Source organism: Canis lupus, chromosome 35 (assembly GCF_003254725.2).
Source record: "Canis lupus dingo isolate Sandy chromosome 35, ASM325472v2, whole genome shotgun sequence".
NCBI classification, from domain to species: Eukaryota; Metazoa; Chordata; class Mammalia; order Carnivora; family Canidae; genus Canis; species Canis lupus.
The window spans coordinates 3,238,428-3,256,576 of NC_064277.1; the positions used below are offsets into that span (position 1 = coordinate 3,238,428).

At 46.2% G+C, this 18,149-nt stretch overlaps 1 long non-coding RNA gene across 1 annotated transcript; it reads left to right on the forward strand.

Annotated features, from left to right (window-relative positions):
• Nucleotides 1-3,659: 3,659 nt before the first annotated feature.
• Nucleotides 3,660-11,457, forward strand: LOC118353408 (uncharacterized). Its single transcript, XR_004812281.2, has 3 exons — nucleotides 3,660-3,932; nucleotides 6,988-7,074; nucleotides 11,325-11,457. It is a non-coding gene; the product is annotated as an uncharacterized LOC118353408 (long non-coding RNA).
• Nucleotides 11,458-18,149: the final 6,692 nt, after the last annotated feature.

Genomic DNA, 18,149 nt, shown 5'->3' on the forward strand with positions numbered 1-18,149 from the left:
TGGAGACCACCTGAATAGCCCAGAGCCCAGAAAAATTATTTAAACTACCCAATCCTAAGTTTTCTTAGTGTAGCTACCCTGCCCTGCCCATTCCTTCCTGCAAGAACCCCAGTAAAGGCTCTAGGCCATCCTCTACCCTCTCGCCTCCTGCCTCCCGGACGACCTGTGCTTCCCAGGTCCTGCAATGGTCTGGCATGGCGTGACATGGTTTGCCTTTTATTTTTAGGGATAATAGACTTCCTTCATGACTTTCATTTCCATGTCTTGCCACAGCCAACAAAACCACATCCAAGTTTCATTTTTAACACATAGGGTCATGTTTCGCAGCAGACGGGGTGGGGAGGGCTCCGGTGTACTGATGATGTGGCACTTCTTGACACAGGTAGTAGGTTACACAGGTGTATTCATTTTGTGATACTGCACCGAGTTGTACACATATGGTTGTACTTTTCTGCATGTGTGTTATACTTTAATAAAAATTATTAAGAAGTAGTAACAAAAAAAAAGTCAGATGTATGTGATTATCTTATTTCCTGTTTCTTCTTTCTCCACTGCCACAGGATCAAGCGGCTTGAAGCTGGCTGCCATGGTCCCCAGCATGTCCACCCCTAACTGCGGTCAGCGGCTTATGCCCAAGGGATCCAGGTGAGCTAGTGAACCCCGTGCTCTTCCTGCCTTCCCACATCCAGCAACACACAGCTCTCCAAATCCAGGTAAGAAGCCCTTCCCCTCTATTCTCACATGTGGGCACACATCAAGGAGATGCAGTATAAATCTTTCAAAGATCCACAGCCAGATTCATAAAACCCAGGAGAAAATCTCCAAGCAGCACCAGTAGGTGTTTGAGAACTAATTGTGTCTGTTACTGACTTCTAGAGAATTGTACTGTGGATAGAGAATGTGACCTTTATATTAGTTTCATCTTTGGAAGTGTTTCCAGACTTCCTTTAGGATCCACATGATGGTCAACTTTTGTAAATACTCCTCTGTATCGGAAGAAAAGATATATCCTAAATCCATTAAGGGCAGTATCCTGTATCTGTGACCATTAGGATAAGAGCCTAATCATTTTATTCAACTCTCCACTTAGATTTACCAAGCATATTTAGCAACACAGGGACTAAACATCAGTATTTCTACTAACTGCCAACAGATGGAAAATGAAATTAAAGGAAAGATACCACTAAAGTAGCATCAAAAAATCAAGCAGGAAACGCTTCTAGAGCAGCCCGGGTGGCTCAGCGGTTTAGCGCCACCTTCAGCCCAGGGCGTGATCCTGGAGACCCGGGATCGAGTCCTACGTCGGGCTCCCTGCATGGAGCCTGCTTCTCCCTCTGCCTGTGTCTCTGCCTCTCTCTCTCTCCTCTCTGTGTTTCTCATGAATAAATAAATAAAATCTTTTAAAAAATTAAAATTAAAAAAAGGAAATGCTTCTATACAGAAAGCTTTTAAACATTATTAGGAGAAATTTTTTTAAAAATCTAAATGAAGCAATGTGTCATGTTCATTGAGTGGAACTCACTATTGCAAAGGTGGCTGTTTAACTTTAACTGATTTTTTAAATCTCAATCCCAAACAGTATTCCAAAGGAAGCATGTATGTGTGTATGTGTGCATGTGAAACTAGGCAAGCTGATTTGAAAATTTGCACAGTGTTGGGGATCCCTGGGTGGCTCAGTGGTTGAGCGCCTGCCTTCGGCCCAGGGCATGATCCCAGGTTCCTAGGATGGAGTCCTGCATTGGGCTCCCTGTGTGGAGCCTGCTTCTCCCTCTCTCTGTATGTCTCATGAATAAATAAGTAGAATCTTAAAAAAAATGCACAGTGTTTTAAATGATCAAAACACCCTTTTTTTGTTGTTGTTATTAATTATTGATCAAAACACTCTTGCAAGAGAACAAGGCAAGAGGACACACCCAGCTATATACCAGAACTTATAAAGCTGTGATAATTAAAACAGTGTCGTATGGGTGCAAGGAGAGATGACAGATCAATGAGATAGAACAAAGGGTCCAGGGACAGACCTTTGCATATTGATAGATGACAGAAATGGCAAGGTGTCAATGGGGAGAGGGTGGAATACCTAATAAGTGGTAGAGACAATTGAATATCTATATGTAAGAAGTAAAGAGAGAGACAGAGGAGAGCCTAGCTGGCCCAGTCAGTAGAGCATGCAAGTCTTTTTTTTTTTTTTTAAGATTTTTTTATTTATTCATGATACACACACAGAGAAAGAGAGAGAGAGAGAGAGGCAGAGAGAGAAGCAGGCTCCATGCAAGGAGCCCGACGTGGGACTCGATCCCAGGACCCAGGATCAGGCCCTGGGCTGAAGGCAGCGCTAAACCACTGAGCCACCCAGGGATCCCCAGCATGCAAGTCTTGATCTCAGGGTTATAAGTTCAAGCCCCATGTCAAGTGTCAAGACTACTTAAAAAAAAAAATTTTTTTCAAAAGGGAAAGAGAGAGAAAGAAAAAAAAAGAAGAAAAAAAAATTCTTACCTTATACCATACCAAAAAGTCAATTCCATGGATGTTTGAGATCGATGAAAAGTACTCTGAAAAATAAAATTAAATAAAGTTTTAGAAGAAAATGTAGGAGATTTTCCCATGGGTTTTCAAGGAAGAAGACATTTACTATACAGGAAGATGAATAAATCTGCTTTAAAAATAAGAATTTCTGTTTATTACGAAGATATCATTAGGAGAGTCAAAAACGCAAGCCACACAGTTGAATGAGAATTGAATGGCATATGATGGACAGACTGGTATCACTTGTGCGTGCATGTATATGACTTATGCAAATCACATTAAAAACTAGGACAAAAAGGGGGGAAATGATTTGAATAAACACTTCAGGGATCCCTGGGTGGCGCAGCGGTTTGGCGCCTGCCTTTGGCCCAGGGCACGATCCTGGAAACCCGGGATCGAATCCCACGTCGGGCTCCTGGTGCATGGAGCCTGCTTCTCCCTCTGCCTGTGTCTCTGTGCCTCTCTCTCTCTCTGTGACTATCATAAATAAATAAAAATTAAAAAAAAAAACACTTCAAAGGAGAAAACTCAAATGGCTTAGAATGTATGAAAAGGTATTAAATAGGGCGCCTGGGTGGCTCAGCGGTTTGGTGTCTGCCTCCAGCCCAGGCCGTGATCCTGGAGACCCGGGATCGAGTCCCACGTCGGGCTCCCTGCATGGAGCCTGCTTCTCCCTCTACCTGGGTCTCTGTCTCTCTCTGTGTCTCTCATGAATAAATAAATAAAATCTTTAAAGAAAAATAACCCTTCAAAGGGTCTTCTAGGGCCTTTATTTTCCGCCAAATAGAGGAACAAACCCAGTGTTAAAATTTCAGCTGTGGGACGCAGGTTCGTCCACCAGAGGGCCGGATGTCACTGCCATGAAATAAGCAGGGGGCTGCGGAGCCGTCCAGGACCAGGAGGCCTCCCGCACGCACTTCTTCCGCTAGACCAGATCCCCTTGCTCTGGCTCCGAGAGCTGAGATTTCCATACAATTATTCTCCTCTTACAAATGCGCACGTCCAGCAGCGACTTCCTTTGACCTCACCTGACCTCACCTCCTTCTCTTTCCCCCTCATTTCATAGATCCTTTTTCTCAGTGTCTCAGACTAGAAGGCCCTCTTTCTTCCAGGTCATTGTCAGGCTCCTACCTCGTCCCGGAATGACGGGGGACTCCTCACCAGGCTGGCCTCTGCGCTGCGCCACCTCCGCTGACACCAACCCCGGCCACTGGGCCTCGGTTCTTGTTCCCGGTTGCTTTCTGCTTGTCTTCCAGCACCGTCGCCATCGGAAATGACCCCTACTTATGAAGGCATCGTCTGTCTCTTCCAACAAACTGTCCCATCACGGCGATGGCCCTTGGACCCGTGTTTCACCGCCATATCCCCGGGCTCCAGCACAGCACCTAACACGTAGAGGATGTTCGGTACGTACTGTTGGAAAATGCCTGGGTGCGCCTGGGTGGCCCAGTTGGTGGAGCATCTCACACTTGGTTTTGGCTCAGACTGTGTTCCGGGGTCATGAGATCGGGCTCCGCGTGGGGCTCCGTGCTCAGCGGAGAGTCTGCTAAACCACTGAGCCACCCAGGGATCCCCAGCATGCAAGTCTTGATCTCAGGGTCCGCGTCTCCCTCGGGCCCTCTCTCCCCGCAGCGCGCACACTCACTCTCTCCTGTTCGGTCTCCCTCTAAGATACATAAACGCATCTTTAACCACGTAGCTCCACACGGGGACGAAGGCCACAGCCCGGACAGCAGCGCTGTGTGAGCAGGTGGGGTGGGGCCCAGTGCCGTCCTCGGTGAGGGGGAAGGGGAAGGCAAGGCCTCCGGGCTGAGGTTAGAGTAGCTCTGGGTGACCTGGAGACGAGCCCAAGCAGGAGTGTAAACGCAGTGCAGTTCGCTGAGCACAGCCACGAGGTGACGCTCGTGGCACGAGATGGCACCAAAACCTTGGCCCCGGGAACCGAGGACTGAGGAGGAGGCATTTACCGAGCCTGTCGCCGTACGTGCCCGGGCCAGGGTGAGGGCGCCAGCCGCTCCCAGGCGCACTTGGGGACACGGGTCCTCCACGAGGTCGCGGGGTGAGCTCCCGGAGGCGCAGCCGCTCGGGGCTCCGGGGAAGGCCTGCGGCCCCCCTGTCAGCCTCAACCAACCGGGAGACGCGGTAGACAGAACACAGGTGCTTTAGATGTCGGCCTTCAAGAGACCCTGTCCGCGGACACCGGGGGGCACCGGGGGCAGACCAGGGCCTGCGCTTGCCGCGCCGGCGTGGCTGTGAAGGCCGCGTCCAGGGCCGGGCACCCAGGGGGCTGCTCGCTGGGCATCTGGAAAGCAGCTGCACTCGCTTAATTCAAAGAGGAAACGGGCAGGAGGGAAGCGGGCGACCGAGCCCCACGTCCCTGCGGGCGGCCTGCCGGGGACCAGGACACACCCGGCCACCGGGGTCCCGGCTGCACCGTCCACGCGCCCAGACCCTCAGCGCCCCGAGCTCCGGGGCGGCCAGCGCACGTGGCCAAGCTCAGGGTCGGGCGGGCGGGCGGCCTGCTCCTGATTTCAGCTCGGGTCACATCTCAGGGTCCTGGGCTCGAGCCCTGTGTCAGGCTCCAGGCTGGGGGCGTCCACTTGCTTGGAGACTCTCTTCCTCTCCCTCAGCCGCCCCTGCCTCTGCTCATGCACCTGCTCACTTGCTCTCAAATAAATAAACCAAATAAAAAACAAAAAAACCCACAACTGAGGACACCTAAGACGAGTATGGTGACAGGAAGTTTGACACAGATGAGAGCCTGCCTCGTGCATCACAGCCTCTAACTTCACCCACTAGTGACACTGGCACAAGTAAGGGCACGCTCGTACCCGGGCTTCGGGGGAGAGAGACCGGGGGTGCGCCCCCCTCCGCAGTGGCGCAGGGCTGGAGGCCCCGGCCTGGCCGCTGCCCCTGGCGCCCCACAGCCTCGTTCTTCCCAGCCCAGGGCCAGCTTTTTTTTTTTTTTTTGCATTTTAACACAACAACACTTTATTGAACTTTCAACAGCAAACAGGGACTCAGAGCCGAGGGTGCGAGCCTTCCCCTGGGGAGGGAGACCTTCCTGTCCTTGAGGGGAAAGTGGAAATCACATGGGGGTGCAGGTGCTGGAGTCCCCCACCTGGGAGCCTGCGTGGACTCCGGGGGGCGCATCTCCTGAGGTTGGGGACCGAGAGGGTTCTCAGGTGCTTCAGCAGCGCGGCTGTCGGGGCGACGCCAGGTCCGCGGGGAGGACGAGGCGCCCCGTGGCCGAGGCCCACGCCGGCATCTCCTCCAGGGCCGGGACGAGCAAGCTCGGGCTGCGGAGTTGACGGGCTGACCGCCAAGTTCTGGCCGCCGTGGCCGAGGGCCTGGGTCAGTGGGTCGGGCCGCGGGCAGAGGCAGGAGCAGGTCCCGGCAGCCTCCCGTGCACGGTGCACCGCGGCCAGCAGGGATCTCTGGGGACGTCTCGGGTGCAGAAAGGTGGTTCATTAAAGCTTTAAAGCACTCGTCACTGAAGAAAGAGCTGCGCCGGGGCGTTGTTGGGGGCACAAACCCCAACATGCTTTGGAAGCAAGGTCTCCAGGACCTTGAGGGGATCAGCTGTTGCTGGGAAAAGGTCACTTATTCCTAATAAACCCTGATGCAGGAGACCCTTCAGGTGGATATGGGCGGGTCCCATGCTTGGGTGGGGGTCGCCAACCTGCATCTTGGGGGTGGAAACGGGATGTTTCCAAAGGGCTTTTCTATGTCAGAGGAGACTCCCAGGTCCTGGGGTGGGGCTCGGGCTTGGATCCCTGCTGCCCTCAGCAAAGCCTGAGCCCGGAGGCGACGGGGCTCCTACAGGAAGGGTATCTGCATGTTGCCAGGATGTGTCAGTGGGCTGTGAGCAGCGAGGAGGTCAGTGCTCCTTTTGCCTTGTCTCCCACAGGCCACGGAGGGCCGGCCGTGCGGAGGGCCGGGCGTGCACAAGGCCTGCCTGCAGGGGTGGCTCCCGCCCTGCTGCCGGGCCAGGCCCTTGGCGCCCTTCCCGACCTCTTCTGACATCTCCCTTACAGGAAAAGCAGCACCAAGTATGCAACTCCTTTCATCTTCTGAAGCACTCTCTTTTTATCACGTTTCCCTATTTCCAACCACGATCAGAAAGGCATCATTGTCTGGGCGCCTGGGGAGCCCAGTGCGTTAAGCCCCCGACTTTTGGCCCAGATCAGGGTGGCGGGGCCATGGGATGGAGGCCCCCCCACCCCCCGGGGCTCGGCGCTCAGCGCACAGTCAGCTTGAGATTCCCTCTCCCTCCCCCTCTGCCGCTCCCGCTCGCTCTCTCCCTCTGAAATAAATAGGTGAATCTTTAAAAAGGGAAAGGTAATAAATTAATTAATTAAAATAAAATAAAATAAAATAAAATAAAATAAAATAAAATAAAATAAAATAAAATAAAATAAAAGGGAAAGGTGTCATTTTAAAGATTTTTGCATCCCACAGGTCATCTCTGCAGAGGAAGCTTCTTCCAGCCGTGGACATACCTGCCGCCACTCACCTTCCAACACGACAATTCTGCGACACCAGCAGGTAGGTGTCCCGCAACTCCGTTCATTCGGACAAGAACACCCTGCAGTTTGTGTAGATGCCACAAGCTAAAATTAAGACACCACCTTCCCAGAACCTCAGCGTATTCACCAACCCGGAAACTCTCCAAATTTCATTGTTTAAGGTTTTCATCAAGGTATGGTTGACAAAATCATTGGCTATGTGATTTTTTTTTCGTTAAGATTTTATTTATTTGTGTGTGTGAGAGAGAGAACACAAGCAGGGAGGAGGGAGGGGAGAAGCAGACCCCCCCACTGAGCAGGGGACCCCCCCCCATGACAGGCTTGATCCCGGGACCCTGGGACCATGGCCTGAGCTGAAGGGAAGGCAAATGCTTAACCAGCTGAGCCACCCCGGCGCCCTCTGGGCATGTGACTTGAAGGCCACCTCTGATCCTCTTCCCCTCCCCACAGGTTGGGGAGGGAAGGTGTTGAAAGTTCCAAAGTTCTCCTCCCAGGCTTGGTCTTCCTGGTGTGGCCGACCGCTCCCTTGAAACCCTCTAAAGGCCTAGTATGCGTCACTCCGTCAGCATACACTCAAGAAGGTTGAAAGGCACTATTCATGAAGAACCAGAGACGCTCCGAATACTCAGGAACCCCCACAGGTGTTCGAAGCTCCCGGGCAGGAACCGGGCGTAGACCAAATGTGTTTGGTTGATACCACGCCTAAACGCCTAAACTCATGGGCCCCGACTCTCTGGGTCAGACTGGCACGTCCGGGAAGGGCAGGGAACTCAGGACAGCGTAGGCGTGTGGGCCCATGGTGGGATTGCAGGGGTCCTCACCCATCGTCCAGTCCAGCTCATTCTTTGGAGACACAAGGTCAACAGAGAAGCTCAGAGACTGTTGCCCGCAGTTGCCCAGCGTAAGAATAACAAAGCCTAAGGACACAGCATAGGAGCCCCGGCTGGGTAGGTCAGAGTTCCCTGGCTCTGCCTCCGTGTGTGTCATCGCGGTTCACACCGCCCGCTGCCCACACTTCGTCATGAAGCCGGTATGTTTAATCCTCAGCCAAAGCCTCCTTGACCGCACTGTTCCAGGACAACTGGGTGCGATCTGCATCAACCGCGTCAAGTCGTCTTTCGAATACCCTGGGAGGTGATTTAAACTCAACGCCTTGTTGAGTTGCTGGTGATGGGAGGTGAGAGTGTGTGAAACCCCCAAAGGGCAATGTCAAGGTACAGGAGGGGTTATCTATAGTAGTCCCAATCTACTCTTGGGGCTTCTTCAAATAAAAAGCTTCTGCACAGCAAACAGGATATGGAACGGAGAAGAGGAGACAAGAGGCTGTCTCCTGAGCAGGGAAGAGAGGGGAGGATCCCCAAAACCCCAAAACACTTCTGCTAGAGTAGCTAATGAGGGAAAAAGTCAGGGCACAGCCCCGCTCCACTCCCTAAATTTCTAAATTCAATTTAGTTAACATACAGTATATTACTAGTTTCAGGGGTAAATTTTAGTGTCAGTTGCATACAACACCCAGGGCTCATTACATCACGTGCCCTCCTTAATGCCCATCACCCAGGTACCCCGTCCCCCACCCACCTCCCCTCCAGTGACCCTCAGTGTGTTCCCTGTAGTTAAGAGTCTCTTCTGGTTTGCCTCCCTCTCTGTTTTCATCTTATTTTATTTTCCTTTCTCTTCCCTTATGTTCATCTGTTTTGTTTCTTAAATTCCGCATATGAATAAAATCATACGGCATTTGCCTTTCTCTGACTGACACTTCATTTATCATGACACCCTCTAGTTCCATCCACATCATTGTAATGGCAAGATTTCATTCCTTTTGATGGGCGAGTAGTATTCTATTTTTTGTGTACACCACATCTTCATCCATTCATCTGTTGATGGACATCTGGGCTCCTTCCATAGTTGGGCTATTGCGGGCATTGCTGCTATAAACATTGGGGTGCAAGTGCCCCTTCAAATCATGACATTTGCATCTTTCGGATAAATGCCTACTAGTGCAATTGCTGGGTCAGGGGATAGCTCTATTTTTTTTTTTACTTTTTGAGGAACCTCCATACAGTTTTTCCAGAGTGGCTGCACCAGTTTGCATTCCCACCAGCAGGATAAGAGCCATCTTTATCAAAATACCAGCAGCATTTTTCACAGAGCTGGAACAAACAATTCTAAAATTTATTTGGAACCAAAAAAGACCCCAAATAGCCAAAGGAATGTTGAAAAAGGAAGCCAGACCCAGGGGCATCACAAGGCCAGATTTCAGGTTGTACTACAGAGCTGTGGTCATCAAGACGGTGTGGTCCTGGCACAGACACAGACACATAGATCAGTGGAACAGAATAGAGAACCCAGAAGTGGGCCCTCAACTCTATGGTCAACTCATCTTCGGCAAAGCAGGAAAGAATATCCAATAGGAAAAAGCCTATTCAACAAATGATGCTGGGAAAATTGGACAGCCACGTGCAGAAGAATGAAACTGCAGCACTTTCTCACACCATGCACCAAATAAATTAAAAATGAATGAAAGACCCAAATGTGAGACAGGAAACCATCAACATCCTAGAAGAGAACACAGGCGGCAACGTCTTTGATCTCGGCCGCAGCAACGTCTTGCTAGACACATCACCAGAAGCAAGAGAAATAAAAGCAAAAACGAACTAGCGGGACTTCTTCAAGATAAAAAGCTTCTGCACAGCAAAGGAAACAGTCGACAAAACTAAAAGGGAATCTCAGGTTCTTAATCCACCACCTGAAGATTATGCAAGCCCTCGTGTACCTCGCGTAAATTCTGTGTTAATCATAGGATGTCTAATGGTGATGTCTCCAATAGAAATCCGCTCATAGTTGCACTACATGAGTGTTTGTAACATCACTGTTCGTCATGGACCCAAATGGAAACCATGCAGGTCTCTATCAGCAGTAGAATGGACAGACACAAGGTATATTTACGCAACGGCATATTTCTAGGATACAATGGTATGCTGCAATGAGAATACACTACAACTGAACTAAAAAAATATAGAGGAATTTCTTGTGTAATGTATTTAGGGGAAAAGCCAACCATAAGTTTGTGTAAACAGTAGGCTTACATTGAAACAAAAAAGTTCCAAAACAAACTAAGCTAACTTAGCAATGATCAAAATCAGCACAACCCTGAACGGAAGAGTGACAATGGTTGGAAGGATAATTCTGTGGTGTGGTTCATGTTCCATTTCTTGAGCTGAGGATTTTTTTTATACGAGTTAGATCGATGAGCGAAAATTCACAGGACTCTATACTTTTGAATGCTATAATTTTCTGCGTATTATTTATGTCTCCCTAAAAAGCTCGAGGTTCCGTAAAGCAAAAGACAACCACAAGAAAATATATGGAAGTAAAACATCCTCAAATAAGTTACAAACAGAAGATAAATAAGACTATCATCCCCCTGAAGAACACCTTTGCGGTCACGTTCTCTGCGTGTGTGATGCACTTTGAAATTATTTTGCACGTGAAGTCAGGTTACAAAGAATGCAGAATAACCTATCAACTCAGACATGTTGGACATCAGCACATGTTCTGGAATAAAACTATCTCTTTTACTTCCCACAGATCTGCCCTCAGGCTTTTGTGCTGTCACATTCACCCACACGGAGTTGTGGGTTAATTTTGGCGGAATTGTGCTATATGCCCTGTAGTATCTCAGCGTATTTCAGTGGGCTTGGCATAGTTTATTTTTTTTTACATATTATGAAGGTGCAAAAAGTAAATCATTTTTTAAAAAATATATGATATTGTAGTTTATTTCCAATCACTTGGTTTATACAGAACAAAACGAATTGCGGTATATCATATTTAACACAAGAGTAATCTTCGTGAAAGATGTGTGTGAATGACATTATGTTGGGGAAACTAGATACCACGAACACAGATACATGAATATTAATCGTAATATATCTTCGAATGACAATGATTCTGACTTGAAATCTACATTTCACATTTAATTCTGGAAAATGTTTGTTGGCATATACTTTACCTTGTGTGTGTATCATCTACTGGTGATAGATTTCAGCATATCTATGGTAGTTTTGTGTTGAGATCATTAAATATAGGGTAGTGTAAACCAACGGGGTCAGAGGTCTTTGACTAGTTAATATATTTATGTTTTGTCTCTCCTGGTTCTGTCCTAGCCTTTGCGTCTTCTCATTTTATTATCTCCCCTAGGTGATCCAGCCCACTGCTGTGCTCTAAAAAACTACACTCCTGACATTTTTTTTTTTTTTTTAATTCTAGGACACCACAGATAATGAAGACACAGCATGTACAAAACTGGAAAGTTTTCGATCTATAGATGCTGGGAACCTGGGAATATTTGTCAAAGATTTAATTACTGCTTTGCCCTATTCAAAACATTCAATAAATAAACGTGTCATATGGATATTTTTTCTCTGTAAAAACTCTTCAATTCATCCATTTTCCTTATTCTAGTGACCATTTCTCTATTCTGGGCTATTATCTCACCCCTGAAGCCATACTCCTCTTATTCTCCTGGATGTCAGTTTTGACATTTTCTTATTATCTGATCAAAATTTTTCAGAGATGCTGTTTTAAATGATATTTTTTTCTATTTGATTTCCACCCCCCCTACTTAGAACTCTTTAGTGTCTCTCAAGTTTACTCAGAATAACATGAAAACTTCTTAACAAGGCACATGGATACCTCCTCCCTCCATCTAGCTTTTCCTGCCTTCCTGCCTTCTTTCCTCCTTTCCTTCCTGTCTTCCTGCCTTCCTTCTCCCTCCCTTCCTCCCTTCTTCCTCTCCCTTCTTTCTTTCAGCTATAATTGACACATCTTCTTTATCCATCCATCTGTTAATGGACATCTGAGCTCTTTCCATCGTTTGGCTATTGAGGACATTGCTGCTATAGACATTGGGGTGCAGGTACCCATTTGTATCTTTGGGGTAAATACCCAGTAGTGCAATTGCTGGGTCATGGGGTATCTATTTTCAACTTTTTGAGGAACCTCCACACAGTTTTCCACACTGGCTGCACCAGTTCACACCAACAGTTGTATGAGGGTTCTCTTTTCTCTGCATCCTCACCAACATGTGTCCTTACCTGACTTGTTAATTTTCCCCATTCTCACTGGTGTCAGGTGGTATCTCATTGTGATTTTGATTTGTATTTCCCTGATGGCCAGTGATGCGGAGCATTTTTTTTTTCATCTGTCGTTCGGCCATTTGTAGGTCTGAAAAAGAACAGTTTTATTTCTTCATTTCCAATCTATATGCCTTTTAGTTTTTTCTTTCCTTATTACACTAGGAGAGCTAGTATCACTGTTAGTAGTTGATATGTCTCCTAAGTCTCTCATTTTTTTTAAAGAAATTAACTTTTTTTAGAATAGTTTTAGATTTACAGAAAAGTTGTACAGATAGCACAGTTTCCCCTGTTGTTAACGTCTTACATTAATGTGGTACATTTGTTACAACTAATGAATCAACACTGATACATCATTAAAGTCCATACTTGATTTACGTTTTCTTAGTTTTTACCTAATGTTCTTTTTCTATTCCAGGATCCCAGTCAGGACAAAACATTATGTTTAGTCCTTAGGTTCATCGTGGATATGACAGCTTTCAGACTTTCTTCGGTTTGATGACCGTAACAGTCTGGAAGTGTATTGGTTGGGTATTTTGTAGAACACCTCTCAATTGGGATTTGTCTGACATTTTTCTAATGATTAGACAGGGGTGATGGGCTTTTGGGAGAAAGATCACAGAGATAAAGTGCCATTCTCATCAAATCATCTCAAGGATACATGCTATTAATAGGATTTATTACTGTTGATGTTGACCTCAGTCACCGGGCCGAGGTAGTGTTTGTCAGGTTTCTGTGCCTGTAACTCTCCCACTCCAACAATGAGAAACCTGTTCCCACCATCCACCATCCATTTACTTAATTGTTCATTAGTAATATTACTTCTAACCAAGAGAGGCATGCAGAGGGATGCCTGGGTGGCTCAACGATTAAGCATCTGCCTTCAGCTCAGGGCATGATCCTGGAGTCCGGGGATCGAGTCCCACATCGGACTCCCTGCAGGGAGCCTGCTTCTCCCTCTGCCTGTGTCTCTGTCTCTGTCTGTGTGTGTGTGTGTGTGTGTGTCTCATGAATAAATAAATAAAATCTTAAAAAAGAGAGAGAAAGAGAGAGGCATGCAGAGAGTCCCTCAGACTCCTTGATATTAAAACCAGGCAAGAAATGTCTAGTCACAATTCCTCAACTAAAACCCCCTTGATTTTCCCAATTTCATTTCATTATCTTCAATCTACCTAATAACTGAGGCCACTTAGTAACCTTGAGAGTGAGATACTTACAGCTGATGTCGACATTGGAAAGTTTGTGTGGACGCCAACCTTCAAATTTTTTGATATTTCCAAAAAATTCACACAATTTCCTGTTCAGTTTTAAAAGTTAGTCTGAAACTTACTCTACAGAAATCAAACTGCTCCCCTCTCTGGGTAAAATCACCTTTGTAGTTTCTTCTTACAACTTACAGCCAATTATTTGCCTATGTGGGTGTCCAAACAGCCCTCAATTCCCCTATTTCTTATTCTGGTAAGGCTGTGTTTAGAGATGCCATGCCTTAAAGAGAACAGAGAACCAATGCCAAGCAGTGATCTTGGCCAAGGGCTTCCCTCTTGAGAATGTGCTGCAGCATGACCACGCTGCCCACCAGGATGCTAAGTAAGGACATATCCATGGGGCGGATTATAATGGCTACTCCTGAGAGAAGAAACAGAGTCCAGCCAAGTGAACCAGCTCAGGAAGTTCTGTTAGCTCTTACAGTTCTCTTAGGTCAGAGAATTCTCAAAAATAAGTACATCAGCCCTTTTATCCTTCCACATCATCTGGCAGAAGGAGAGATGTCTCAAGTGCACTTTCAAGCTGTTTCAAAGGGTCAAACAACAGAGGCATCTTTATCTGGGATCTTTATCCTGAAAGCAGAGGACAGGAAATTGTCACTACCGAGATGAAAGAGTAGGTGGCTTGAAGTACTGGAAGCCTTTGTAAGGGTCAAGGTGTGAATGCTGACAGACAGGCAGGCATTCAGGGGATTGAAGATGAACCCTTTGTAGAGAAAACTCAATAGTCGTTTGCTCCTCTAAACTGAGAACAGTCACTTTCTTTCTAAACCCAAATTAATGTTCATTCCACTCCTGCTCTAACTACCAAGGTACCCCCAGAACATCCTAAAGTTGTTTGAAAATCACGGCATAAAGTTTAAGTGCATGTATCATAGAGGGCTGAGCTCAGAACTTCAAATGAGCTGCTGTGGGGCTGAGGCCAAAACGTGTGTATTATAACAGGAGAGAGAAGAATAAATACAGCACAGCAGCCAGAAGTAATTGGCTTATGGAAAGGAGAAACTTCCACAGAATGCTCTTTATTCTGTGGTGCTAAATGAAGAAAATGAATGGGTGATCTGTACTCAGCCTTTGGGGTTTGTGCATTTTGCCTGTTGTGACCGCTGCAATGGTCACAACAGCCACTGCTGTGCCCTCCTGATTGACCTCCAAAGAGGATGAAACTTGGACAGGGACAGCTCTGTCTTGGATGACATTCCAGAAAAGTCAGGCTTTGTAGGCTTTGTATTGTCAAAAGCATTGGTAATTCCCTAACTGCCAAGAACAGACCCCATACTGCACTCTCCCTTGTTGTCCATTGCTCCTGGCTTTGTGCACTTGCAGAGTGTTCCATGTGGAAGCTCATTTTCCACCTGGAAGTAAAGAGGAAAGAGCCGTAGGGTCTCGATAGTGGGCCAGTCACTCACTCTGCCCTGCTTTCCCATATAATTACCCAGGACTGTGGCGTCACAAAGTCCTCTGTCCATGAGGTAGGGCTTCACGGAGGTTCAGACAAGGCCCAGGCCAATATCACTTTTTGGAGTCTTCTCTCTCTCTCTCTCTCTTTTTTAAATTAAGAAATGCAAGCATTATGATATGTTTTAAATTTTTGTATTTAATAAACAGATGCTTTTAAAAATACAATGTAATGTAGTTGTGCTATCTCCAAGTTAACTATAGGATTTATAAATAAAACATTGTTATATGGTTTCTTTTGTGGGAGAGGAGCCTAAATGTTATAATTAAAGTATTCTCTGTCCATTTTTTTCAGTGTATCTAACTCTACGACTCTACATATAATTACATTAGAAAATAATGTCAACAGTTTAACTTAGGGGTAAGTGGCCCCCAATCCAGGCCCTGCTGCCACCGCCTGGAAACCCTACCAGGTCAAGCTGCCCTGACATTTCCTCCCATCAGTCACGTGGGCCCTGGAGGGAGCTGTTTAGCTGTATGTGACAGATAAAAATGGAGTTACAGTTCAAGAACATTTGAGTTTCCCATCCCAAAAGCTGGTTTAAGATGCTGGTCAAGTTGATTTCAAATAACTGAATAGTTACTAATTACTAATTGGTTGTATTTTTATGTTTTATTGGCTACTCTGAATCTAATCATGAAGAATTTGGCCTAAGTCTTTGAGCCTATCTGCAGCTTTTTTCTTTTTTTAATTTTAGTTCCAGTATAGTTAACAGTGTTATGCTAGCTTCAGGTGTATCATATAGTGACTCAACACTTCCATGCATCACCTGGGGCTCATCACGAAGACAGGTGCCCTCCTTACCCCATCACCTATTTCACCCATCCCTCTCCCACTTCTGCTCTGGTAACCATCAGTTTGTTCTCTATAGTTAAGAGTCTGTTTTTTGGTTTGTCTCTCCCCACCCCACCCCCACCCCCACCCCCTGTTTGTTCATGTGTTTTGTTTCTTACATTCCATATATGAGTAAAATCATATAGTATTTGTCTCTCTCTGACTGGCTTATTTCACGGAGTACTATCCTCTCTAGATCCATCCACGTTGTTGCAAATGGCAAGATTTCATTCTTTTTATGGTTGAATAATATGTCATTGTGTATATGTATATACATATAAACCACCTCTCCTTTATCCACTCATCTATGGATGGACACTTGGGGTGCTTCCATAGCTTGGCCACTGTAAGTAATGCTGCAATAAGCATAAAGGTACATATATCCCTTTGAATTTGTCTGCAGTTTTGCAGCTGGCGTTTGAGTAATTGTCAAGTGCTAAGAGGCTTTGTTCTAAGTATGTCTCCGCTCGTCTCAAAATGCAAATGAATCTTGATCCAGAAAGTCTGTGCTATGATAAAATAGATAATTTATATGAGGAGGGAGCTAATTGTGTACTAGTGAATTTTCAGAAAAAGAGCAACCGATCTTTATGAATTAAACCCATAAGGCATTTCCGTGGAATTCGTCCCAGCCCTGCCACTTACTGTCTGTGCGATCTTCGACAAGTTTCTAAACCTTTTTGTCCCAAATTCTTCATTTGTAAAATGGAGATAATGGTTCTGGCTTCGCCTGGGGCCTTGAGCTGTTATAAAATCAAACACAGAAATGGATCAAAAGTGTTTTCTTTTTTCTTTTTTTTTTTTTTCAAAAGTGTTTTCTAAATTGTAAAAGTACCCTGTGCCTGGTGAAGAATTACCACATTCTACCTTGCATTACACGTAGACTTGCTTTTCTTTCTTTTTTTTTTTTTTTTTTTTTTTTTTTTTTTTTTTTTTTTTTTTGCTTTTCTTTCATATGTGGTTGACTCTGCAGAACGGGACCACATCTGACTTCTCTCCATGTTTTTCACAGTTCGTAGCACATTTCAACAATGCTTCTGGTCTCCACCAGAGGGCCAGGGCCACGGGGTTGCCTGGCTCCAGGGTGACATATCTGTCACCCTCAATATGGATGGCTTGCTCTGGAGTTTTGCAGACAGATGAGGCACTTCCCCACACCCCTCCGGAGAGTTGTCCTTGCTCTGCCACAACTTCAGTTGCATTTAATTTTTGATCCATCTCTTACCCCCAAGAACTGGTGCTTGGGAAGGGTCTATTTTAGAAGAGCACAACAAGCAATGACTCGTGGCATTTAGATCCCCCTTGACACGGTGTCAGGGAGCAGAATGGCCATGCTCAGCTCCCCAGAGACATGGGGCAGCTCCACCTCTACCCAGGATGTGAGAGCCCCAGCTGCTGATCCATCACCATCACGTGCCCCATCTGTTCTCATTCTAAAAGAAAACAGGTGTAACTAGGCAACCATAACCAGATGACTAAAGAGGAAGGCAAAAGGTCTTATTCAAAATATAAACTTGATTCAGAATACTCACATGACTGCTCTGGTGTTTGAGCACTCATTTTCATTTAGAAGCCGAAAAGAAATCATAGCGATTTTTAAAATTTAAATTACTTTCTTGTGGCTGCTTTCACGAACTACCACAGACTTATACAACAGAAGTTTATTGTTTCCCAGGGCTCAGGTGGCAAGTCCAAGATCAAGGTGTCAGAGATGTGGTTCCCGCTGAGAGCCTCTCTCCTTGACTTGCACGTTCATCTTAGCATCGTCTTCCCTCCATGTGTCTGTGTCCAAATTTCCTGACATAGGGGCCAACCCACCTGATCTCATTTTACCTTGATTCCTCTCTAGAGCTACCTCTAAATCCCACCTCCAAATATAGTGCATATTCTCAGGTGCTGGGGGTTAAGACTTCATCACATGAAATCAAAGGGACACAATTAAGCTCAAAGCAACAGGCCCGTGTCTCAAGACAGTTTCTGCACAGGTCAATATAGCTTTATGTTGTTAATTTTAAAAAGCTTTCTTCCGTATGTTTTTCATCAAACTGCCTGGACTGCTTTCCTTTGAAGTATACAGCATCGACAAGGGCCCGTTGTGTCAATGATCCAATTGAATCGGCAGGCACTACCTCTACAAGGTTGTCTTTTTAAAAAAGGAAACACAATAGGGTAGCCTCAGCGGTTTAGCACCACCTTCAGCCCAGGGTGTGATCCTGGAGACCCAGGATCAAGTCCCATGTCTGGATCCCGGCATGGAGCCTGCTTCTCCCTCTGTCTGTGTCTCTGCCTCTCCCTCTCTGTCTCTCTCATGAATAAATAAATAAAATCTTTAAAATTAAAAAAAAAAAAGGAAAGACAATAAAGAGGTCTAAGTAGAACTTGGGCCCAGGCACAGTGATAA